Here is an 11,851-nt window from a genome sequence, read left to right as displayed (position 1 = left end):
ACTTTGATACTTTCACGTGTTATTTCATTTCACCCTCACACCCACTCTAAGAGGCTGAAGTATTTTTCACATGTTATGAATTTTAAAAAATGGGCCACAGAGAGGTGCAGTGTCTTATGCATGATCAGGCACCTCTTGCACAGTAAAGCCAACAACTCTGACCTTCATACACATAGGCTGAGCAACCAATTTAGCCATCTGCAGCAACACTTAAATTTTCGTTAGAGTGGAACTCTGAGTAACTTGTTCTAGTACCCACCATACCACGCCAGATCAAGTTGGAAGGAAAGAAAGCAAAGGGGTTCATGCTTTATGAACTGAATTGGCCAAGGAAATCATGATTGAAAATTAAGTTAGAAAATACAGCAATCAATGCTTTAAATGGGGCCTGGGGAGCAGGTGCACCCCTAACAAAAGTATAAATGGAAGTTCCCAGTCAATTCCTATTTTCTCCCTCTCTGGACTGCTTCTAGCACTGTGAGGGGCCTTGTTTGCATGCTTTGGGACACGCCAGTGTACATGTCTTAGCTTTGTGTACATCTGTTATCAATCAAATGTTGGTATTCTTCCAAAATTCATATGTTGAAGTATTCACCCCTAACATGACTGTATTTGGAGATAAGGAGTTCAGGGGATAGTTAAGGTTAAATGATGTTATAAGGATGAGGTGCTAATTTAATAGAACTAATGGCCTTATAAGAAGAGGAAAAGAGAGACCTCCTTCTCCCCATACTCCTGTCTCTTCTTCCTCCCTCCTAGTGACCTCAGAGAAAAGGCCATGGGAGGGCATACCTAGAAAGCAGCCATCTATAAGCCAGGAAGAGAGTTCTCACCAGAAACTATATTGGCTGAATGCTTGATCGTGGACTTCTAACCTCCAGAAAATAAATTTCCGTTGTTTAACCACTCAGTCTATGGCATTGTTAAAAACAGTCTGAGCTGATTAATACAACATCCTATCCAAATAGCCACTGAGCAGAAGCTCGTGTGGTCCTGCAAGTGGACGGAGGCTAGGATTGCCAGAAAATATACAGGATTCCCAGTTACATTTGAATTTCAGATAAATCATGAACAATTTTTTAAGTATTAACTATGTATTAAGCATTGCATGGGACATTATAATAAAATTGCACTTGCTATTTATCTGAAATTCAAATTTAACTGTGCACCCTCTATTTCATCCTGTATTTTTACTTGCTAAATCTGGCTCAACTGAGGCTCTGGTCAGGGAGCTCCAGGGTCCTCAGTGTTCAGAGCATTGTCTAATGTGTAAGGGGGCCTGGTCAGGGAGAGTTGGGCCCTGGATAGGCACCCCCATTTGTTCCCCAGATTCTTTACCTCATGGGGAGGGGCCCTCTTAGGCTTGAGGCCTAGAAAAAGGGCCGCTCTTACCGAGGCCTAAAGGCAGTATTGGTAGCAGATAACTTGGAAAGGAGTACATGTGAAGAGCCTGAATTTAGGAATAAAGAGACACGGGATCCATCGTGAGACTTGGGCAAGTTACTTAATCTCTCTGAATTTGAGTTACCTGAACTGTATGTAAAACAGAGGTTTACATGGAATAATATTTGTGACAAATCTATTCCCATGCTTAACATATAGTAGGTCTCAATATCAACTGCTTCTATTGTCAAAGAAAAAGAGTTATGGTATGAAAATGCTTTGAGTTTCTTTGCCTTTTTTTTTTTTTTTTTTTTTTTTGCGGAGTTTTCACACCAGCTGTGAACTGGAAGAGGGTATTAGGTATTTCAATTTGCCCATGAATGGGTTAGGAAGGGGTCACCCTGTCCAGTGGTAACCTTCTGGGAAGCTTAGAGAGAGAGACTAGGCTAAGCATTCCAGGAGAGGAGACAGAGAGCTTGATCCCTTCTGGCCCATGAATTGATATGTCTCCCTCTCCCCTACTGTTATTCATATGTCCCTGGGGCCTGGTGCATAGGTGAGGCACTGTCCTTTTCAAGAAGGCAGGGAAGGAGAGGTGGAGTAGAGAGAGCAGAGCAGCCCCACTACCTGGGCAGAAGATGCTATGAGGTATGTAAATATTCTCTTAATTCACCTATTTGTTTTTCCATCTTGAAAGGAGCCTGCCTAGATGAGAACTTAATCCCATGGGTTGTAACTCAGGGCCATGAGGATACACACAAAGGGAACCCAAGGAAGCTGGCCCTAAGGCTAAGTGCTGAGTGTTGGAGGAAAGATATAAATGAACTTGGAACCTCATGAAAGCTCAAGACTCTTCCCTCAATTTCAGTCTCATTCCCAAGCATCACGCTGTGGGATTTGACGCAGGCTGTTTCCCTTGTTAAAAGTCAAGAGTAAGAAGTAGGGGGTGAAGGCAAACTGGCTTGGGGCCAAACTAAGCAGCTTCCTTTTTAACTTGGGTGTATTCATGGGAGTAGAATTTTTTGAACTCTAAGATTGGCACTGAGGTTCCTTTCTTTCACAGATTGTAGTAGGGTTTTAAATGACTAGGAACTGAAATGACTATGAGGTTGGTCATTTCAGGGGGGTTTTGAGGCCCTAAGGCTAGAGAGGTACTGCATTGAGGGTGAGCAAAGGCGGGGGGGAAGTCCAGGAAGAGGGCTTCTAAAAGAAGAGGTTACCTAGAGTACAAATGGAAATCTGTTGGTCGATGTGACCATAATACTTTCACCAGCCCCTTCTGCACCTGGGAAGGCCTCTCATAACCCATCACAGTCTCTGCCCCTGAAGGGCTACTGCATCAATAGATTCTCTGCCACACACAGATAAATTGAGGCACAGTTTCAGGAGTCTTAACTTCATAAGAAGAGGCTTTCTCCTCCCTCCTCTTCTCCCTGAGATCCACTCTCCTCCTGAAAGAAAGCACTTCTCATTCTGTTTTAAATTACAGTAATGAATACGTGATATGAAATAATAAAATGTAGGTACCTTTACCAATGAAAACCACATGTCATCAGAATCTACCAACACCTGCAAAGACACCCATCCAGTGCCCACCTGGTGTTAACACTGAAATTTTCTTATACTCACCGTATTAGGACCCAAAAGAAATTACTCCCATAGACTTATATGCAAGTTTAAATCTGAATGAGTTCTGAAGTCAAATAATTAAGCACCTACTATGTGTAATAAAATAAGCACAATACAAATTACCAGTTCAATTCAGTAGGTGTTTGTTGAGGGTCCACTAGGGAAGCAGGTAACATAATGATGGGCTCTGAGCTCATCGCCTTTGTTTGCATCTGGACCCCACCACACACTAGTTGTGTGACTTTTTAAAGGTGATTTTAATCCCTATAAGCCTAGACCTCTCAGAATACAGACTATTAGAGTATTACTTAATTGGGCTGTTGTGAGGATGAATTATCAAGCCTTCATCCATAGTGTCTGGCACAGAATAGTTGTTTAATAAGTAGGTCAGAGGATACAAGGAGGATTACATGATCTCTGTCCTCAAGAAGCTTACAGCCTTGATAGAAAATAAAGATAAATTGCCATCCGTCCTAGGAGAGAGGTGTGCCACAGTGCTAAAGGGACCATGAGCCAGTAATCCCAGCCTAAGGCTGAGGAGAGAGGAGTGGGAGGAGCTTGGGGGTGCAAGCCAAACCTGGAAAGATTATCAGTTTGGAGTTAGCCAAGCTGAAGGAAGAGGAGGAGCAGAGATGCAAGACAGCATTAAGGCTTCTAAAAAACATGGCTGCAACATCAATTGCCACCTTGTTTCACTTCCACGAATGCCTAGTCCTCTCTAAAGCAAATCTAGCTGCCACCACTTTTAAAGTTCACCTTTTCATTCTCCTCTAGAATCTTCTGAAAATTCTAATGATCTGCCAGCCTCATTCACCAAAACCATTTTCTGCTTTGAGCATCCTCTCCACCATGGCCATCCTATGGACTAATGCACCAGCAGGTGCTGGCCCAATACTCTGGCAGCTGCTGGCCAAGCCACAGGACATTTGACATTCTTTTTCCTGCCCCCAACAATCCCCAATATTAACTTGACTAAAACACTTCTTTGCCTCAGTCTACCAGTCCATAAAATAAAAGCATGCATTCTGACCATTTAGATAGGAGACTTGTAAATTACAAAGGCTTGTGGAGTCCTGAGAAATAGGGCTAAAGAAACACTCACCACTTAAAATACATAACTAAAGAGGAAAGACTTCCTACTCAGTGCATTGCTGGGTTAGTGGGTTGATTTGATCACATCCAAGGTTGAATGCTTCCTATCAATCAACTGCAAACAAGGAAATCCAGAGCTTTGGCTCCAGTAATGTGCTTCATATGTTCAGAATTGTCCTCCAAATCAGCAACTGACTATGGTGGTCCAATGGGAGAAGACAGCTGTTCCCACGTGAGGGCCTCAGCTTTCAAGGCCGTGAGTGCGGGGAGGGGAAGGAACCATGAGGACACTCCTGGAAATTCCAGTTTAGGGTGGATGTGTTGGATTTTCTTTTCTCTCACCAGCTCTGACTCCGGGATGCAACACCTGACATGGGAAAGAGCCTCCTCTAAATAGCTGCGGTAAAAACATCCTAATGCTAATTAAAAACAGAGAGCTTAGCTAAAGTGGAAGGAAACATTGCTCCATTAATGGCTTTGTCATTTGCTAAAACCTTATTTCTTTGCTGTCTTCAATTTGGTTAATTAATCTTTCACTGTTGATCTACTGCTGTCAACTAGACAATATATGCAAACCACATCTCTAACTCCAGCCTGTTCTTCAGCCTTTGAAAAACTGGGGGGATGGGTGGTGGTTAAATAACCAATCTACAAGCCACTTGCAAAATGAAAAGTTTCATTTCCCGTGCATAAGGTGCCAAGACCTTTCTTCAGTAACCCAGTAGTGTTTTATTTCTCAGCTGGTGGAATTTCAAATTAGTAGAAACTTCTGTGGTTTCTTACAGACCTCCTTGGTTACAGAGGAAAGGACTCCACACCCACCCCCCATATTGTGGGTGTTCTTACTACTCCTTTTATTGGTAAGCTCGCACTTACATTCTTTTTACTTTCATTTTGCACAATTTTTAAAAAATTATAAATTAGCACCTTCATTCTCCTCATGGTTGGCATCTGCTGTATTTCAAGTGAGAATGCATAATATCCTCTTTTCATGAGACTATCATAATCAGAAAAACACATAAGCAGAATGCTGACATACCAGCTCCCACATTCTGTTTTTGTGGTTCTATTTATGAAATATTTGATACATGCAATGAGGTGCTATTTATAAAAATTTGCAGCATACTAAACAGTACATAATGGATACATATATACATTAGTAAAAATATTAAAGCATGTTTGAAAATTATAAGCATCATCTTCAGTATTTGAGGATATCTTCAATCTGAGATAATTTTACTAGCCCAGATTGTAACATGCTTACACATACAGACACACACACACGTACACACCCATTTGCTCTCAATTTTGTTATATATATGAACAAGGCATTCTAGAGTTTTATTATCAGCCTAGAGAATGTCTTCGAAGACTTTTAATTTTTCCTTTAAAATAAAAGGAAACCAGAGCAAATGAGATGTGGTCAATGGGGGTGATGCTAAATGACCTCACTTTTTGGGTGTGTTTGACTGCCTTCCAGTAGCTTGCCTCATGGGTCCATTTTTGAGGCAGGCTGTGGCTTGGCTCCAGGCCAGTGTGACAGTCAAGGCCTGAGAAGTCTCTTCTTTCTGAGATAATTTCTCAGGTTTCTTTGTTTTATTGGTGGATAAAAGGAGGGACCTCAAGAGGAAGGGAGTGGCGGGAGGGGAGGAGGGGGTGGTGGTCAGGTGGGGATTTCTAAACTCAAACAGGAAGTCCGGCTGCTGTCCCAGCCTGTGAAACTGTGTTGGCTTCAGCAGGGCAGCCCATGCAGGATGGCTTAAGTTAATCCACAGAGTCTGGGCCACTTTGGACTAATTCCTTTGAGAGGCTTCAAGCCTCCAAGGAGCATCTCTGACTCTGGCAGCCCATCCAAGGTAGTATTGAAGAAAAATGAACTCAGATAAAAAAGAAAAGAAAATATAAACTATCCGGTTAAAACGTGTGCCTTTAAACAGCTATGAGCCAGACACTAAAATGAGTTTATAAGATCCCAAGGAGACAATTAAGGAAAGTGGGAACAAGTGAAAAATAAGATGCTCATTTCAGTATTGGAAAGAGCAGGAAGAAGGGAGCATTATCAGAAAGAGAGCCTTGTAGCCAGCACTGAGAGATAAAAGAGACCAGATGGCCCTCACCCCCAGGCCAGGCAGAGGACCCGCCCAGCCCCTACGCACTGCCCCCTGTGAAATGCATGCGTGCAGCCCTCAGATCTGTCAGATTTATGCTTGCCTTTGCACCACTCCAAGAGGGGCACCAGTGCTGAACATCTTTGAAATTCTGTTGGATTCCAAGTGAAAAATCATTCTGCCTTCAAAGCTAAACGGAAGTTTGGTAGATGTATGTGCTTTTCCCTTAGGTTCAAAAGAGAAATTTCTCTGCTCACCATCTTTGTGCATTCATAGTTTCCTTTTTCGAGCAAAAAGGGAAATTACGATGGGGAAGCATCCTGTAAAACCAGAAGGTATCATACAATAACAGTATTGCTTCTTTATAGGAGCAATTTTTTTCTACATTTTCTTTAAAACAGAAATGTAGCTTGCTTTCATCCAATGCAGTATGTTTACTTCTCTTATTTAAAAAAAAAAATCTGTGGTTTTGATAGAGTGTCAGCATCATTATTTGTTCACATCTCATTTTAAACATTTTACAAATGTCTGAAATAATGTACACAAACCTTTCAGTGAGTTAGTGCTAGATGCAGAAAGTACAGGAAATTGTCACATCCTAAGTCATGTATTCCTGTGGAGGTTTTTTTGGCAGACATGAGTATACATTATAATAGGAAAACATTTAAAAAATTATTGAACTGTGATTATGCATTAGGTAGGCCCTAGTGACATAAAAATAGACAAAGATCTTACAATCCATGGTTCCTGCCCTCAAGGAGTTGATATCTAGTGGGAGGAGAGAAGAAGGTGGAGAGGGCAAGTAAACAAATACCTGTAATTAATACCAAGTGGCAGGTGCTATAACTGAGTTAAGTATCAAGTTTCATGGGCTACCCATGAAGAAGCAATTATTTCTGCAGAACTGTGACTGTATCAAGGAAACCTACACCTAGATGGTATTGGTGAGACAGGACAGGTGAGAGGATCCCAGAGAGAAGTAACAAAGCCAAAGAGAGGTGGAAATCTATGATGTTTTCTGGAAGCAGTAAGGAGTCCAGTATGGGTACTGCATGGTGACTGGGAGTGGCAAGGAATGGCTAATGATGGAATGGAAGTGTGGGTTTGGAGTCAGAAGCAATTCATCAAAGGTTTGGATTGCTGTGCTAAGGAAGGTAGACCCCAAAGCCACGGTGAGGAGAATAAGCAGAGCTTAGAAAGAACACCTTGGTCTTCAGATGTTGTGTTAGAAGGACAAGGGAATCAAGATTTTTGGACTATGGAAGTATTAGGATGAACAAAATGCACGAAGAGATGAAGTCTCATTGGATCTGGAGAGAAAAAGTAGATGGTAAACTTAACAAGAAAGTTTAACTTAGAAGAGCAGTTGGCTAAAATAGGAGATAACAGTAGCTAACTTTTACTGTGTGCTGTTATATCTAGATCCATGCTAATCCTTCTTATTTAACCTGCAAGACTACCCTATAAATTAGGCACTATTATTATAGTTATTTTACAGGTTAGGAAAATGAGGCAAAGAGAAGTTTAGTGAACAGCCTAAGGTCACCAATTAGTATAAGGGGGAGTCAGGATTTGAACACAGGCTGTCCAACCTCCCCAAAACTCTCTATGTATACTGCTCACAGAGAAGGAAACATGCTATGTAAGGAGAAGAAATAGGATCATGTGTACATAAATTCCGAGGTTGCTGCAGGATATCGAGGTAGAGATTGCTAATAAATAGCTAAGAATATAGGTCTGGCACTCGGAGAAAGATGCATTCATTCAACAAATATTATTTCTTGAGCACTTATTTTGTACCTGATGCTATATCAGAGCTGGAGTTATAGCATCATCTAAATATTAATATTTATGGAGCACTCACATGTGAAGCATAGGTACATCAAATTTTAGTAAAGCAAAAATTTCTATCACACAGCTGAACACATACTCTTTAACTCAGAGATAGCTCCTTCTGCAAAACAAGTAATTAATCCCGTAAGTACCTGTTTTTGCAATTTCAGAATTACCCATATTGGATTTTCTTAAAGCAAAGCACCCTATAAACATATAATAAGGAAGAAAGAGTTCATTTTAATTTTATGATCCATTCAGCATATGTGTTGGCTTGGGAAATAATAAAATAAATATATCTCAGTCATTTGTGTTGATAGAATTTAATGAGAAAACTACAGTAATGACAAGTTACTCACAGGCCAACAGAATTCAGATCTCCCTCAAGAAAAGAGGGAAAAAATTCCATCATAAAGTTCAAGATCATGGGAAGGAAGGGAGAAGCCCCTGACATTTGGCCTGCCCTGGTCTGTGGGCCTTGGAATCCTTCAGCAACTGCAGTTGTACTGTCTGCCTGTATAGCCAGGCACATGTATAGCCAGGCCCAGATGTAGCCTGCCAGGAGCACCTGTGAGGGCTCCTTGCATCTACACCAGTCCCAACTGAAGCTGCCACCACCACCCTATCTCTGCTGCCAGCCCCAACACAGCTACTGAGTGAGATTTGTTCTACCTTAACTATTCAAAGGAGATAGCACCAGGATCCCTATCTATTTCTGTGCTACATGACCATTATACAGTGTGCTGCATTATTGTGAAGACTCCTTTCACAGAAAAATAACATGTGAGACAACTTATATCTTGGACTTAGCACTTTCTGCTAAGTGCCTCTGCTTACTTTCAGATACTATCTCATGAAATCTTCACAGGTTTCTATATTGGAAATATTCTCCAGCAGTGGCATAAAAGGGCATTTCTATGAATATATGCCCTAACTGAGGGCATTTCCTGACATCTCCACCCACCGAAGAGCCAACAGATTTTTCTCTTTTCAAGCAAATCCCATGGTGGTATCATCCTTACGTAAGCATCAACAGACCCTCACCAAGAACTCCAAGCACATACAGTCCAGTCTTGCCTCTCCCACTGCTGTGGTCTGAATGTCCATGTCCTCTCAAAATTCATATGTTGAAATCCTCACCCTAAGGTGATGGCATTAGGAGGTAGGGCTTTGGGAGGTGATAAATTATGAGGGTGGAGCCCCAATGGATGAGACTAGTGCCCTTATAATAAAGAGTTGAGAAAGACTCCTTACGGCTTCCAGCATGTACGATTAAAGTGAGAAATCAACTGTCTACCAGGAAGCAGGCCCTCTCCAGACACCTAATCCGCCAGGGCCTTGATCTTAGACTTCTCAGTCTCTAAAACTGTGAGAAATAAATTTCTATTCATTAGCCAAAAATCTATAGTATGGTGTTATGACAGCTCAGACAGACTAAGGTACTTTCATCATTTTCATGATCAACTGTTTTCCAGAGTTGGAGCTTTTTCAGGCAACCATCACCAAGAACCAACAGGCCACACAGCATAACAGTTTAAGAGCATGAGTTTGAATTCAAACTTATTTACTGTGTAAACTTGGGAAAGGATGCGAACCTCTATGAGTCTTAGTTGCTTTATCTGTGAAATGGGAATAATAATAATACTTCCTGCTATGCTTGTGAGAATTGAGTTATGACATACAAAGGGCTTAGAGCACATGGAATGCCCTCAATAAATATTTCTTGATTATATCCACCTGTCTGTCCACACGTGTATAAAACAAAGAGCATGAAAGTGGATGTCAGAAAATCCAGATTCCAGTGCCAGTTCTCCCGCTAGATAACTGTGTGTTCTTGATAAACTCAACCCCTCTGAGATATAGTTTCTGATTCCTGAATTGGAATGGATTATTCCAAACAGCTGATTTTTTGGGAGGCAGCTGCAGCTGGCACTGATAGTGAATGCAAGGAACCCTTATGGGAGCTCCCACCAGATCTGCAACATGGATTTTGTACATCAAGAATTTTTCTGCCTTGGCTCAAGGCCCTAACAGGTGCTAAAGAAAGATTTCAAAAATAGAGCACATCTTATTTGGTTCAGGCTGCTATCACAAATATGCCATAAGCTGAGTTGCTTAAGCAACAGAAATTTCTCACAGTTCTGGAGGCTGGGAATTCCAAAATCAAGGCGCCAACAGATCTAGTTTATGGTGAAGGCCCTTTTCGTGGTTTTTAGATGGTTATCTTCCTGCTGTGTCCTCACATGGCAGACAGCAGAGAAAGAGGAGCAGGCTTTCTTGTGTCTCTTTCATAAGGGCACTAATCCCATTAATGAGGGCTCCACCCTCATGACCTAATTACCTGCCAAAGACTCCACCTCCAAATACCATCGCATTGGGGATTTAGACTTTACCATATGAATTTGGGGGGCCACATTCAGTCTACACCAGAACATTTCTTCAGCTCTGCCTCACAAATCGAATTCTAAGGATTCATTTTCCATCTTGTCAGGAACAGAGTAATTATCCAACTGCAAATCCTGACAATGTACAGCTATATTGTTAGCATTTATTTCTCTGGGGCACCCACGTGGCAGAGCTCCTACAGGGCTCTTAAGGACAATAAGAGATCCTCTAAATAGTTGTTTCCTCCAGAGATATGTTCATGGTTCTTCCTGGTCCTGGTCTCCCTTTCTCCCCCTGGAAGTTACTGAATGTAGACCACAGCCTGCACAGGTCAGGGAGCACAGTGGACAGAGCAGAGGCTCAGGCTGGCCAAACTTGTTCTCAAGACAAAGACAATGAAGCAAAGCAGACTCTGGAATCAGCCTGCCTGCCTATGAGTCACACAAGCTGTGTGACTTTGGGTAAGTTGATTAATCTCTCTGGGCCTCAATTTTTCACGGGATAAAAACATGGATGGTAAAGTATATCTCTAACCTGGTTGCCTCAAAGAGAATTGAGATAGTTCCTGTTGAACTTTAGGACAATGCCTGGCATATGGTGAGTGCTCAATAAATGTTAGCTGTGATTATAATTATCACAGCTCTGCCACTGTATAGCTGTGAACCATGGACAGTTTGCTTAATTCCCTGAGCCTCAGTTTTCTCATCTGTAATCTGGGGGACGATAATACTTAACCTGTGGGTTTGTCATAAGGATTAAATAAGATAGTCCATCTGGGCCCAGCGCAGTGGCTCGTGCCTGTAATCCCAGCACTTTGGGAGGCCGAGGCGGGTGGATCACCTGGGCCAGGAGTTGGAGACCAGCCTGGTCAACATGGTGAAACTCCATCTCCCTATAAAAACACAAAAAAGTAGCTGGGCGTGGTGGTGGGCTCCTGTAGTCCCAGCTACTTGGGAGACTGAGGCAGGAGAATTGCTTGAAGCCGGGAGGCAGAGGCAGAGGCTACAGTGAGTTAAGATTGCACCACTGCACTCCAGCCTGGGCAGCAGAGTGAAATTCTGTCTGAAAAAAAAAAAAAAAAAAACCAGCCTGGGCAGCAGAGTGAAATTCTGTCTGAAAAAAAAAAAAAAAAAAGATAGTCTGAAATGTCATGTGGCACTGAATAATGATATCTGCTATTATTAAAATTATGACTATTATTATTTATAATTGGAAATGAGGAAGGAGTTGTCACAGAAGATGAGCTGACTCCCGACACTGACCTCTTGGGCCCAGAAAATAAGCCTTACACACAGACTCATCTATGTAGATTCTCCTCCTGGTTTCATATTCAAATAAAAGAAAATATGTACAATTTCCTAAGTAACTCATAATAATCTAAAACAAAGAAAATTTACATTTATAAATTGTCTTGGGGAGGA

Source organism: Colobus angolensis, unplaced genomic scaffold (genome assembly GCF_000951035.1).
Source record: "Colobus angolensis palliatus isolate OR3802 unplaced genomic scaffold, Cang.pa_1.0 Scaffold86, whole genome shotgun sequence".
NCBI lineage: Eukaryota > Metazoa > Chordata > Mammalia > Primates > Cercopithecidae > Colobus > Colobus angolensis.
The sequence above is the reverse complement of the archived record's forward strand: the minus strand, read 5'-3'. Positions refer to the sequence as shown.